Here is a 12,611-nt window from a genome sequence, read left to right on the forward strand (position 1 = left end):
GTCTAGGTGGTGGCTGGCACTGGTCAAATTTAGACAGGAGTATGATCTCAGGGGAATTGTTCCAAGGTTGTAATTATTTACTGCAAGGTGTGCTAAACTCCTTCCAGCACTACCACACCACTCTGCCTTATGAGCCTTTGCCGGCCCACATCACAAGCTCAAGTACCTTCACTCGGTGTGGGGGGCGTTCAGACAATGTGGGACCTGCCCACATGCCACCCTTATGCATGCATGCACCCTTGGTCCTCGTGTTCCCCCGGGAGCCGCCATGTCAGCTCACCACCTTCTTCCGCCAGCTTGGCTGCCTTTCTTCAGAGCCCAGGACAACTGCCAAGACAAAGTTGCCACTGAAACCGGCAGTCAGCTGCTTTAAGGGCGTCTCTTCTATTCACATTTGGATGCCATTCATTTGACTGGCAGCGTCGGTGTCCTCCGTGATCACCCTGTGAGACACCACCTTCCTCAGCTGTGACCTGGGATAATGGTGACAGACCTGTGCTACCCACCGCACAAGAAGAGTCATCTGAATGGGGAGGAAGGCACAGTTGAGCTCATAATACTTGGTAACATTTCTGAAGTATCATCACTTAGCTCTCCAATGAGGAGGGATCCTTATCTTTCAGAATCTCTTCTGCAAATCAGGACGAACTATAATACCTTCGTAACTAGAAACTATGGGTTATTGCTGCATTTTGTCTTAAATTTTCAATCACTGAAGATCAGTAGAATCGGAACTCTAAAATCTTGCTGACCCTGGGTACTGTGAGAAGGACACCGGACGGGGGCCAGGAGACCTGGCTTTACATGAGGACAAAGAGCATTTTTATCAGATTGTTTATTAAGCTGTAATTATTATTAATACTTTTAGTAGTTAGCTGTAATGAGGCGGTCTCTAACGTGACCCAGGAACCCTGAGTGCCGAACTTATTCTCACTCCGTTTTTTACTCTGGTGGGTTTGTGGGGATATGCCAGACAATAGCACGTTCTTTATTGTTACAATGGTTTCATCCAAACTACAGTTTAGTCCCCCAGTGACCTGGGCTGGCCCTCATGGCAGCTCCAGGCCCTTTGCGCGCGGGCGAGCGGCGGGTTTGCAGCCTGTACCCCGGCAAAGCTGAGCGGCCACCTCGGCCCCTTCCTGCTGCCTGCTCGCTACCCCTGCCAATCTCACCACTCTGACACTGAGGAAAAGCAGACTTAGGAGGAAGCATCAACAAGGGAAGGAGCGGAGGGAAGCACTCCTCTTAATCCCTGAGAGGAGCTTTTCTAAGCCCCTTATTGCAGACTCCCCAGCAGCCCCACCTATCTCCCTGCTGGTGGAAGACAGGAGTAGCCTAGTTGCGTGTGTGCGTAAACCTCACATCTTGATTCTGAACAGTCCTCAGAAAAAGAAGGGAAGAGGGGAGGCGGGAGGTATTGGTAGGGAGGAGGCAATTCATTACACTTTCCTCCTAGTAGCCCAGGCTTTGGGGGTCAACAATGAAGAAGCATTCATAAAAGCCTGGAGGCATCCATTGTTCCCTGAAGGCCCATAGAAAACTGCCAATGTTTGGGAAAATGTCCCCATACAAGTGAAGAGGGCATTTCTGAATGTTTCTTGTGACCATCAGCTTACCTGTTAAGCTCAGAGTGAGCAAGGCAGGAAAGGAAGGGCAAGTGGAACAATGTTGGTGCCACTAGTGGGAGCTCTAGATTCATGCCACTCCATCGCCCCAAGGATGGGCTGGAACTCAGGGTGAGGATATTTTGGTGGGACTGGCACTAGGGGCTGAGAGGCTGAGGTCAAAACTACCCCTGCGGTGTTATCTTCTGGGAGTCAGTACTTCACACAACTAGTTTGGTAAGAGAGACTTGAGGCCTTGCCCCACTGACACAGTGAGTTTAAAAACTATAGTTCAGGGGTGCCTGGGTGGCTCAGTCAGTTAAGCGTCTGCCTTCAGCTCAGGTCATGAGACCAGGGTCCTGGGATTGAGCCCCACAATGGGCTCCCTGCTCAGCGGGGAGCCTGAATCTCCCTCTCCCTCTGCCTGCCACTCCCCCCGCTGTGCTCTTTCTCTCTCTCAAATAAATAAATAAATTCTTTAAAAAAAATAAAATAAAAACTACAGTTCTAGGGATGAGGGCCAGGGTTCAGTGTACAGAGGCCCAAGATGCCAGATAGCCTGCTTCCGGGTTGTAAGCTTAACCTGTCCGGGACTGAGACGAAAGACGTCCCTCCGAAGAGGCCCACACATGCACCCTGGCCCGACCAGCGGGACTTATAGCAAAAGCCTTGTGGAAATAAAGTGATTTTTCTTGGAGAGTCCCCTCTGAATATCTTTCCTGAGAACCAGGGATAAGGAGATGATGCTGAGGTAACTATGGGCATCCTTGACCCCACCAGATGCGTCTCATTAAGGCTGACGTTGTTATTTTTAATTCCCCAGTTCTAGCCATACCGATTTTCTTCTCTGTCCAAGTCATTGTTTAGGAAGGACAGTGCTGAGTACAACTATAGGTTTGCAGCTGCCAAAGGAAACACCTGCTGAGAACCGAATGAGGAGAGATTCTTCTCTCGGGCCTAAGAACGAGGCCCAGCCAAGAACACGCTGGTTTCACTTCCCCGCACTTAGTTTGTAATAATGCATTTTTTGGTAAGATTCTTTGATTAATGTTGGTCTCATCCACTAACCTCTAAGAATCATGGGGCACAGGCTGTGTCCGTCTGATTCATGCATCAGATCCAGGGATGGGCAGACTTCTTGGCGCTCAGCCACCGGTCGATCCACCGGTAGATCCCAAACTGTGTGCCGAGGCACCCTGCCCCAGGAGCTGCCGCAAAGCCAGAGGGCACCACAGTATTTTACCTTTCTGAGGGAAACACGGCGATCCTCAACATCTACGAGACCCAGAGCAGACTACCAGCTGGAGATAGAGCACAGCTTCCACGTTAGATCATCTGCTTTCCTTTCAATGACGTCAGACCTTTTGAAATTTGGCTTTTGGTTGTTGCTGTGACAAAATGCACACGTTGCACAGAATCCACGTGGAACGGGAAACAAGAGTGGCGGGTCCAAGGTTATGCCAAGGTTTGGGAAAGCATGCAGTGCCCAGTGAGAGCCCAGCCTGCTGAGTAACTGTGGCAAAGTAAAAGTAAAATGAAAAATAGTGTTGTTTTTGTTTCGATGTATGTGCCATTTTTTTTTCCTGAACAGCAGCTGAATTATTAAATAAATAAATAAATAAATAAATAAATAAATGCTCCCTGGATTGTTCGGACTTAGCCACTCAGTAAATGGTGTCATTAGATAATTCTTCTGGCCCAGGGACATGGAGAACTGCTTACTGAGGAAGCGAGAGCAGCATGATGGAGGTGTGGGAGCCTCTGGCTTCGTCCGCATTGCTGGACTGACTGATGGCCTCAGGATCGCAGATCTGTGCCTGGTCACTCTACCTACAAGATAATTCAAAACGAATAAAAAGGCGCTGGGGGGTAAGGAGTCACTGAGCTTTGTCCTCACAGAGAAGAGAGTTCTGCCACGGAGCTCTCTTCTTGAGCAACTCACGGTTTATTGAACACTTACCTCTTAAGCAGGCCCTAAGCTTTCATTTCTTCATGAAATGAATCCCCTCTGCAGTCTTTGGAGGGTGATTATTGCTTGTATTTGCACAGGAGGAAAGAAGCACAAAGATAGCACGTGATAGCAAGCACTTTGATAGCAAGGCTCAAAAGCTGGTGTGCTTTCTACTGACACCCATTCTCTTAATCATCGTCATGACCGTAATGACGCTGATGAATTTTGATCATTTATCATGATTAGCCATCATTTTAACTCGTTATATTTTTATTACTGTTGCTAAAATGCAAGCTTTAACGGTACATTGGATGTTGTATGAATAATTTACACGGATTATTCCATTTAATCAGAAAACCTTGAGAAGGAGACGTTATTAGGACAGTGACAAGGACTACATGCTTGTTACATTTCGCTATATAATAACACATAAGCAAACAATCAGTGAAGGAGGGTGGGCCAAGCAACACGCTTAGCCTAGCGTCTCGCTGCTGTTGCAGGTGCGACCAAGTTTTGAATTCACACTGAGTGTGCTCTGTGCTAACACTACTGGCCAAATAGGGGGAGCTCCTGGAGAAAACTTGGTTACCAGACAGGGAAATTACTTAGAGGCAAGTAATAGCCACCAATGTCAAATGCAGGGAGTAGGCAAGTAAGGCTCATTAAATTCTGGTGTTTTGATGTCATTCTCTGTGTGGCAGTCCCGAATGACCTGGAAGTTTCAAGAAATGTGTAGGCAAAGGAAGCCAAAGTTCTCTTCTTAAGAGTCAGTGGCTCTTTTCAGAGGAGCTGTAAAGCCATCTGGGAGTACATGGGCCCCTCAGCGCCAGGGCACTTCACCTACGTAGAGACTTCATTGCTTGAATTCACTGTAGGGTGATTTGTATGGACGCGACCAGGTGAGAGCTGTGGCCTGGGTATCCGGGGGATCCTCATCCTGCCTTCTTCCACCACCTGCAGGACCTGAATGACAGCTACACCAAGAAAAAAATGCATAGAGAAAGAAAAGATCGTGTCTTGTCTACTCCATGGTGACAAACAATATTTCTCTTTACTGGAAAGAATATTGAGGAAACAATATTTTCCAATTTTTCATCCCTACCTGGATAGGTAAGTGGAGGTGGGAACGTTAATCGATGGGTCTGGAGCACTGGCCCGGAGCAAGCCTCACACACGTCCCAACACGGCCCTGCTCTAAAACCTAGAATGGAATGCCCAAGGGTGCTTCCAACAATTTCAAAAGGAAGGGTTTTTAGAGAAAATGTGCTTTGTCTCAAAGTCCTGAAGAACCAGTGGTCTCCAAGAAGCATGTAGTCCTTGTCACTGGCAGACACCAACCCACCGAAAAAGCCTTTTGCATCATTTCCACCTAAACATGTGTGTGTGTGTGTGTGTGTGTGTGTGTGTGTGTGTGTGTGATGTTCATGATATTAATCAGCATGAAATAAGAGTTTTCCACAACAACAAAAAATACAGAGAATTCGCTTTTGGAAAGATAAGCAGTAATGCAGCTCTGGATTGAATTTTAGGTATTTTTTGACTATCGTGTATATGCCAGGCATGTTAGTATTCATTCTAGGTAATATTTTTGGAACACCTAGTGGAAGCCAGTGTCTGTGATGGAGACGAGAAAGCAAGGTCCTTGCCTTTATACGAGAGTCCTTCTAGAGGGAGAGACAGATACTAGAAAGCTAACAAATAGAAAAAACTGCAGCTGATGATTAACACGATAAAAGAAGCAAATAGGAAGAGCCTGGTTTTCAGAGTGAACCCTAAGAAGGGCGTTCTGGCAAAGGAAGCAGCAAAGACAATGTTCCTGGTAGGTATGGGATGCAATTATTAAAAACACAGTCCTCTTACCCTGTTCGTGGGAGTGCAAGTTGGTACAGCCACTTCAGAAAACAGTGTGGAGTTTCCTCAAAAAGTTAAAAATAGAGCTACCCTATGACCCAGCAATTGCACTACCGGGTATTTACCCCAAAGATATGGGTGTAGTGAAGAGAAGGGCCATATGCACCCAAATGTTCACAGCAGCATTGTCCACAATAGCTAAACTGTGGAACGAGCCGAGATGCCTTTCAACAGACGGCTGGACTAAGAAGATGTGGTGCATATATACAATGGAATATTACTCAGCCATCAGAAAGAACGATTACCCAACATTTGCAGCCTTGGAGGAGATTATGCTAAGTGAAATAAGTCAAGCAGAGAAAGAAAGTTATCATATGGTTTCACTCATTTATGGAACATAAGAAATAGCAGGGAGATCAGTAGGAGAAGGAAGGGAAGAATGAAGGCAGGATAAACAGAAGGGGGAATGAACCACGAAAGACTGTGGACTCTGGGAGACAAACTGAGGGCTTCAGAGGGGAGGGGGGTGGGGGAGTGGGATAGGCTGGTGATGGGTAGTAAGGAGGGCACGTATTGCATGGTGCAACTGGGTGTTATACGCAAATAATGAATCATGGAACATTACATCAAAAACTAAGGATGTACTGTATGGTGACTAGCATAACATAATACAAAATTTTTAAAAAAATAAAAAATAAAATAAAATACAAATAAAAAAATACAAATAAAAACACAGTCCTGTAAATAGACTCTTCCAGATCAACAGGACAAGTGCTGTAGTGGTAATGCGTACTGGCTGCTGATAGGACACATAAAAAAGAAGAACCCAACACCAAATGTGGGGGAGCCACTTGGGGAAGATGACACTTGAGTGGTAGTCTTATGGTGGGTAAGTTAAGGGTGGTTCCGGTTAGAGAAGATGTCACATGCAAAGCAGAGCCATCAGTTAATTCAGAAACCTGCCATCAATCCAGCTGGATGGTTCTAGGTCCCAGAAGGGGTTAGACAGGATTGGATTGAAATAAAGGTGAGAGTATTTTATGCTAGTTATTCAAAGTTCACAGCTCTGAAGAGACCCATTAATTATTGTATGCCCTTAGTACCCAGTTCAGACTTTTAAAAATTGGGCACTGTGCAGATTGGTACAAATCTGCAATTTCAGGACTTTATTTTCCCTTTTTGCTAATGACCTGGTGCCAGCCAGTTTCTCATCTCTTTCTTTCTTTGACTCCATTGTCATCTCTATTTATTCTGTCTGTGATGAGGCAGTTGGAAAAGCCACATAGTCAGATGAGGAATTTGGGGGAATATATTATTACCTTAAGTAAGTCCAAGAACTTTCACAATCAGTGAAAATGAGGAGGAGAAAGAGCTGGAAGAGTGGACAACTGGCTGAGTGGCCAGAGGGGCAGACCAAGCAGAATCCCTTATAAAATAAGAACCAAATACATCTATTTCTGTCTGCCCATGTCACACATTACAGATCTACCTTGTGTGACATCTGTTTCTAAAAAATAGTTCTCAAGAGCCCATTTTTCCATCAAGATTGGCAAATGCCCACGTATTTCTGTTACATTTTCATGGCTGTATTCCGCCTCCTAACACATCACCAGCAGAGTTGAGCCTGATAGTGCTGAAACCCCTGCCTCTGTGTCATATTCCAGGAGGAATATTTAACTGGGGCTGGGTCAAGTTCCATGGCTTGACCTGACTCTCCCACTGAGGCTGCCACAGTCACTGCCCTACTTGATCCAAAGGCCCCAGGCATAACGGTCATTTATCAAGAGAGAGGATGTAAAGGTCCCTACCCCGGGATTTTGGGTAGAGGACCAGTTAGTTGACTATGAACAGAAAAGCCTTCCAGTGGTAACTGGTAGTTTTCCAGTAGAGGTCTGTAGCCCTGACCTTTCTCCCATCTCCACATTCATGTTTCTAACTGCTGGACACACCCACTGCAGCAGTGGGGGTCTCACACTCAAGATTTTCAGACCAGAGCTCTTAGTGTTCCCCTTCAGACATCCTTCTCTCCTTCGTCATTCTTAGTTAATATGTCTCCAACCAGTCATCCCAGCTACAAAACACTGAATTTTGGGGGTTCACCACACCCTGATCTCTGTTCCCATCACATCCATTTCCTCACCAAGTTTAGGTGATTCTTTCTCAAAATATCTCTTGAATTCATCCTCTCCTCTCCTCAAGTCCTTGCTGGACTCCCTCTCTACCTCCAATAGTTCTCAACTAGGAAATAGGACAATCTTGGGCATCAGTGACGTTGGTGAAAGAGATGACGTAATAGCCTGAGTCACAGGGAGTGGCCACTGGGTCTTAAAAGTCGGTGACTTCCATCTGTTTTAGCTTCTGCAACTGGGGCAGCAGGAGACACTGTCTAGGATCTGGTATCAAGTGAGCTGCTGATATTCTGGCAAGCCAAGCACTACTGCTTCTGGATCGGAGGAGGAGAAGCCAGACTTCTTCATTCACTATATGCTTAGCTTAGGAAATTCAATTGTGTTTCTCTTAAACACTATTTATTGAGTACCTACCATGTTCTAGGTTCTGGTCAAGGCATCAGAGATATCAGGCATTGAGTAAGATCAACATGGACCACGCCTCATGTAGGAAACCGACAGTGTAGCTGGGAAGACAGACACGAATCAAGGGTGTTGAATGCTACAAAGAAGGAGGGCAGGTTTCAATGAAGCATAAAACTGGAGGATTTCACCCAGTCTAGGGGTTCAGGGAAGCCTTCTCTGGGAATGTGGTAAGAAAAGTCAAAGATTATACAGTTAGGTGGAAAGAGGAGGAATTGTGTCCAAGAGAGACAAACAAAGGAAGCAATTTTTTTATGCATCTAATTTCAAAATACATTAGATTTCAATAACATACAAAAAGATTTTCAGATATGGCACATGGCCACCATCTAACTGGTTTGAGACACCTGGTTTTAGCATCACTATGGTGTTTTCAGATATTTCCACTGACATATCTCTAAGGCCATTGTAAGCTACATTTTTTGATAAAGTATCATATTTTATTTCTAACACTCATTCATTCAACAAACGTCGATCGATGACGCCTAGGTTAGGTGCTGGACTGGGGGCTGAGGAGCAGGCGATACCTGGGATGTGAATAGTGGCACGTGTGGTATGAAGATTGTTTATGTATTGGCCAGAGGGTAAAACTGAATCTCCAGGAGGATACCCCAAGTTGTATCCTGTTACTTTTGTGTACGTTGCGCACAGAGCTCAGCTCCAGGGGAGCACCTGGACCCCAATGTCAAGAACCCTGGAGTAATTGTTAGAAAGGGTTGTGGTTGGGGAGCTCTTGGCTCAGTCCTGCTATGAAAGTGATTTCTGATCCAGGAAGTTTCCATGTCAAACATAATAGAGTTCAACTAGATGAATTCTGAAGCCATTTCTAGCTCGACAAATATATAAATTTATACATCTGCAGAGTTGGAAGAGACTCTAAATTGGATGGATCTTGCCCATCAAGTACTTAAATTGGTCATTAGTAGAATCTTGAGGAAAGAGTAGCTAAGTGTCTGGGCACTTAGGAACAGATATGAGAAACAGACCGAGACGCTCAGCTAGAGAGTGTTTGTTCAGAGACAAACAGACACAAACATACAGAAGCTTTGCTGTGAGATCACCTTCCCCTTATCTCCGCAATGCTGACGGAGTACACACATCCGTCAGAACTCTCAGAACTCCATGAGTCAGCCGGAAGTCAGGTCACAAATGGGGTCGCAGTTAACCCAAGAGGTAGGTGTCTTTGCTTTCTTGTCCCCTGCTGCCCTCATTTCTCTGGTGACGTGAAAGTGTAAATTCTCAGGAGCCCAGGGGAAGGTTCTGTAAAGAGCAGAGTCCAAAAGTAACTCAATCTCTGTGTTTCTGGAGGAGGAAGAGGAAGGCGTTCCGACCTCCAGGATTCCCCTCCCAACTTTTCCAAATGCTCACTGTGGAAAAGTCCTGGCGAGGTGGTCTCCCTTTTAAATCTGGAATGTTCTTCTCACTGGTCATTTGCAAATCTAAAAATCTCGGGAGTTCCATTTTGGCCTGTTTCTGTGACATTTTCGTTGCAAACAGAGACAATTTCAAATCAGCCCCGTTTAAAAGCGTGTGTTCCAATCCCTCAAAATTCTGGTGTGCAGGCTTTGTTGGGCTTTGGGAAATCTCTTTGCTTTTACTTAGAATGAACATCAGGAAAGCAGCCTGAGAGCTCTTCCCTGAAACCATCCAGGGTTATAAACATGATGTCTCCCCCTCTTAAAACCAACTGCACATATGCTCACATAAAAGTATGATGAAGTCAGTTTTATATTCAGCCTTATGGGAGAAGAATGGAAAAATGTAACAGGGAAAGGTGAACAAAACGTCAAAGGGGCCCAAAATTTTCAGCAAAGGGGAGTTGGGCTTCCTGCCTTTACTTAGTAACGCTATTGGCTGACATTTATTGCTTCTTTATCCACTGGCACATACTGTTCCAAGTACTTCGTATGTGTTCACACGGTTAATTCTCACGGTAAGTCTATATGGTAGATGCTTTTATTTTTCTCTCTCAGCAAATGAGGGAACAGAGACATGGAGGGGTGAAGTAAGAGGCAGGCAGGCTGGCTCTAGCACTCAGGATTTTAGCTCCTAGGACACACTGCCCCTTCAGGAGCAGAAAGGAGGCACAGCTGGCTGGGGATGTTTTCCTGGCTGGAGGCAGGTTCTCCAGACTTTGGTAGTCTAGGGAACTCTCCCCTTAGCTCTCTCTTCCCACACCTCAGGTCAGCTGCACAAGTGGATATACAGAGCACTGTCCACTATTAAAGATGTTACGAACTCTTCGTTTGTAAAAATGTGGCAGGAGAATGTGGATTTTTTTTTCCTTCCCCTACTTCCCCTTCCTGCCTCTGCTCTCGCTCTTCTAATCGTGCTACCTTCTATGTCACTAGACCAAAAGGGTCATGAACATTTGTTCAAGTGAGACCTATTTAAAATAGATGTGTATATACACACACACATTCACACACATGCACCCACTCATGCACACATATATACACAAAGCAAAGGAGAAATTCAAAATATGTTCACTTATTTTAGGTCGTTTTCTCACTTTTTAATAGAGTTGGTTTCAGGATTAAAAGGAAACTTAAAAGTTCGTTTAGTCCAATAGATGGCAACTGGAGGCAATATCGCCCCCTAGAGGGTTCTCTCCAGGGTTCTGGGTGTGTTACAAGGACTGAAGATGGGGTACAACTTATGTTTAGTGGGGGAGACAGAGATGTTAACTATCCTATGCACAAGGACAGTCCTTCACAATAACACATTTTTCTGCCCTTGAATGCCAATGATGCCTCACTAATAAACCCCGACTCGAGTTCCAAACTTCCATTTTAAAACAGAGAAACAGCTGTAGAAAGGTGAGGAAACTTTCTTAAGCTCACTCAGCTAACTTGTAGCACTATATATGGTAGATCGATATAGTTCTAGAAAAGGGCTCTTTCTGATACACCAGAGGGTCCATAGAGGTAAAAACCATTTTCACAACAATCCAAGATACTTGCTTTTGTCATTTCATTCTCTCAGGGAAGGTACAATGCAGTTTTCCAGAAGTTTCTTGATGTGTGATGATGTGTATGTATAATGAAGTGTGTCAGCATTTAGAAGATCTGGGAACAAATATTTTCCAAATGACGAATGCATGATGTTATAGAATCATTCTTAGGTAAAATATCCATTAAAAGTGCAAGAAGACCTCTAGTTATGGAATAAATAAGTCACAGAAATGAAAGGTACAACATAGGGAATATGGTCAGTGATACGGTAATGGTGTTGGTGGTAACAGATGGTTGCTACGCTGTGGTGAGCACAGCATAACATAGAGAGATGTTGAATCACTCTCTCATACACCTGAAACTAATGTAACATTGTGTATCAATTATACTCAAAAAACGTTTTTTTAAATAGAAGAGATAATCCCTGCCGACACCTTGATTCTTGGCTTCTGGCATCCAGAACTGTGAGACCAAAACAAAGTGCAAAAAGTCAACGGATTTTAATGTAACTAAGTACAGAGTTCATTAATACGATTTAAGATTTCACTTTGCCACTAACATTTAAGAAACTATCATTCACTGAGTTTTAGTATAGTATCAAAGAATATCCACGGTTATCTCAACAGGCTATTAAAATATGTTTTTCTTTTTTAACTGCAAATTTGTAGGGGGTCAAATTTTCTTCATCTCTTCAACCCAAACAACATATTGCAATGGATTGAATGCAGAAGCATGTAGGACAATCCGTTGTCTTTTAGTAAGCCAGACATTGAAGAGTTCTGTGAAATTGTAAAGCAATGCCAATCTTCTCTTCACTTTTGTTTTGGAAAATATATTTGTTATTCACAAACTATGTTAGTTTATATTAACGTGCAATGAGTTTATTAATTTTAAAATGGATTAATAAATATATATTTAAATAGTCTCAGTTAAAATATAATAACTATAAGTAGTAAATACAGTAAATATAAATAGATATAACCCACATAAAGTTCTTTGGGATCTCCAGAAATTTTAAGGAGGCAAAAGGGGTCTTGAGGACAAAACATTTGAGAACTGCTGCCCCACATCATATCCTTTTGACTGAATCTGATTCTCCTGGGTAAGACCAGACCGTTTTTCAAAAATTATTCCTCCAATGATTCTGATGTAGCCTGAGAACTATTGGACTAGAATGCCTCTTTGGTGGAGAAAGTCCCATTCCAATGTTGAGCTGTAGGAACGAACGATGCCAGGATCAAGGGGAGGCCTTAACAGGCTCCTGGGGACTCTAAAGATGCCGTGGACGTTGCATCACCAAGGAGTAGACATAAACTCTCCAGCTCTGGGGGGGGTTGCTGTGTGGCGAGGAAGCTCCCAACCCAATTCCTGATTCTTCTTAACTAAGAGAAGCAGCAGAGAGAATGAGCCTCAAGAGGGAGAGTTCCAGTTCTGGACACAAGCGCTAAGCTCTGGGCTTGGTAGGAAAAGTCAGAGACCCGGTCAGGGGAATTGTGACTCCCTGTGTTCCAACTAATCTCGAGACCAGAGAGGTAGGTTGTGGGCCACATCTGGCTCAAGGAGACACATTATGTGTACTTCGCAGAATGTAGACACTTTCTGGAAGCAGATGGAAGCATTCAAAAAATTTGAAATTCCAGACTTCTAGCTCATTTTAAGA

This window comes from Ailuropoda melanoleuca, chromosome 4 (genome assembly GCF_002007445.2).
Source record: "Ailuropoda melanoleuca isolate Jingjing chromosome 4, ASM200744v2, whole genome shotgun sequence".
Classification (NCBI taxonomy): Eukaryota; Metazoa; Chordata; class Mammalia; order Carnivora; family Ursidae; genus Ailuropoda; species Ailuropoda melanoleuca.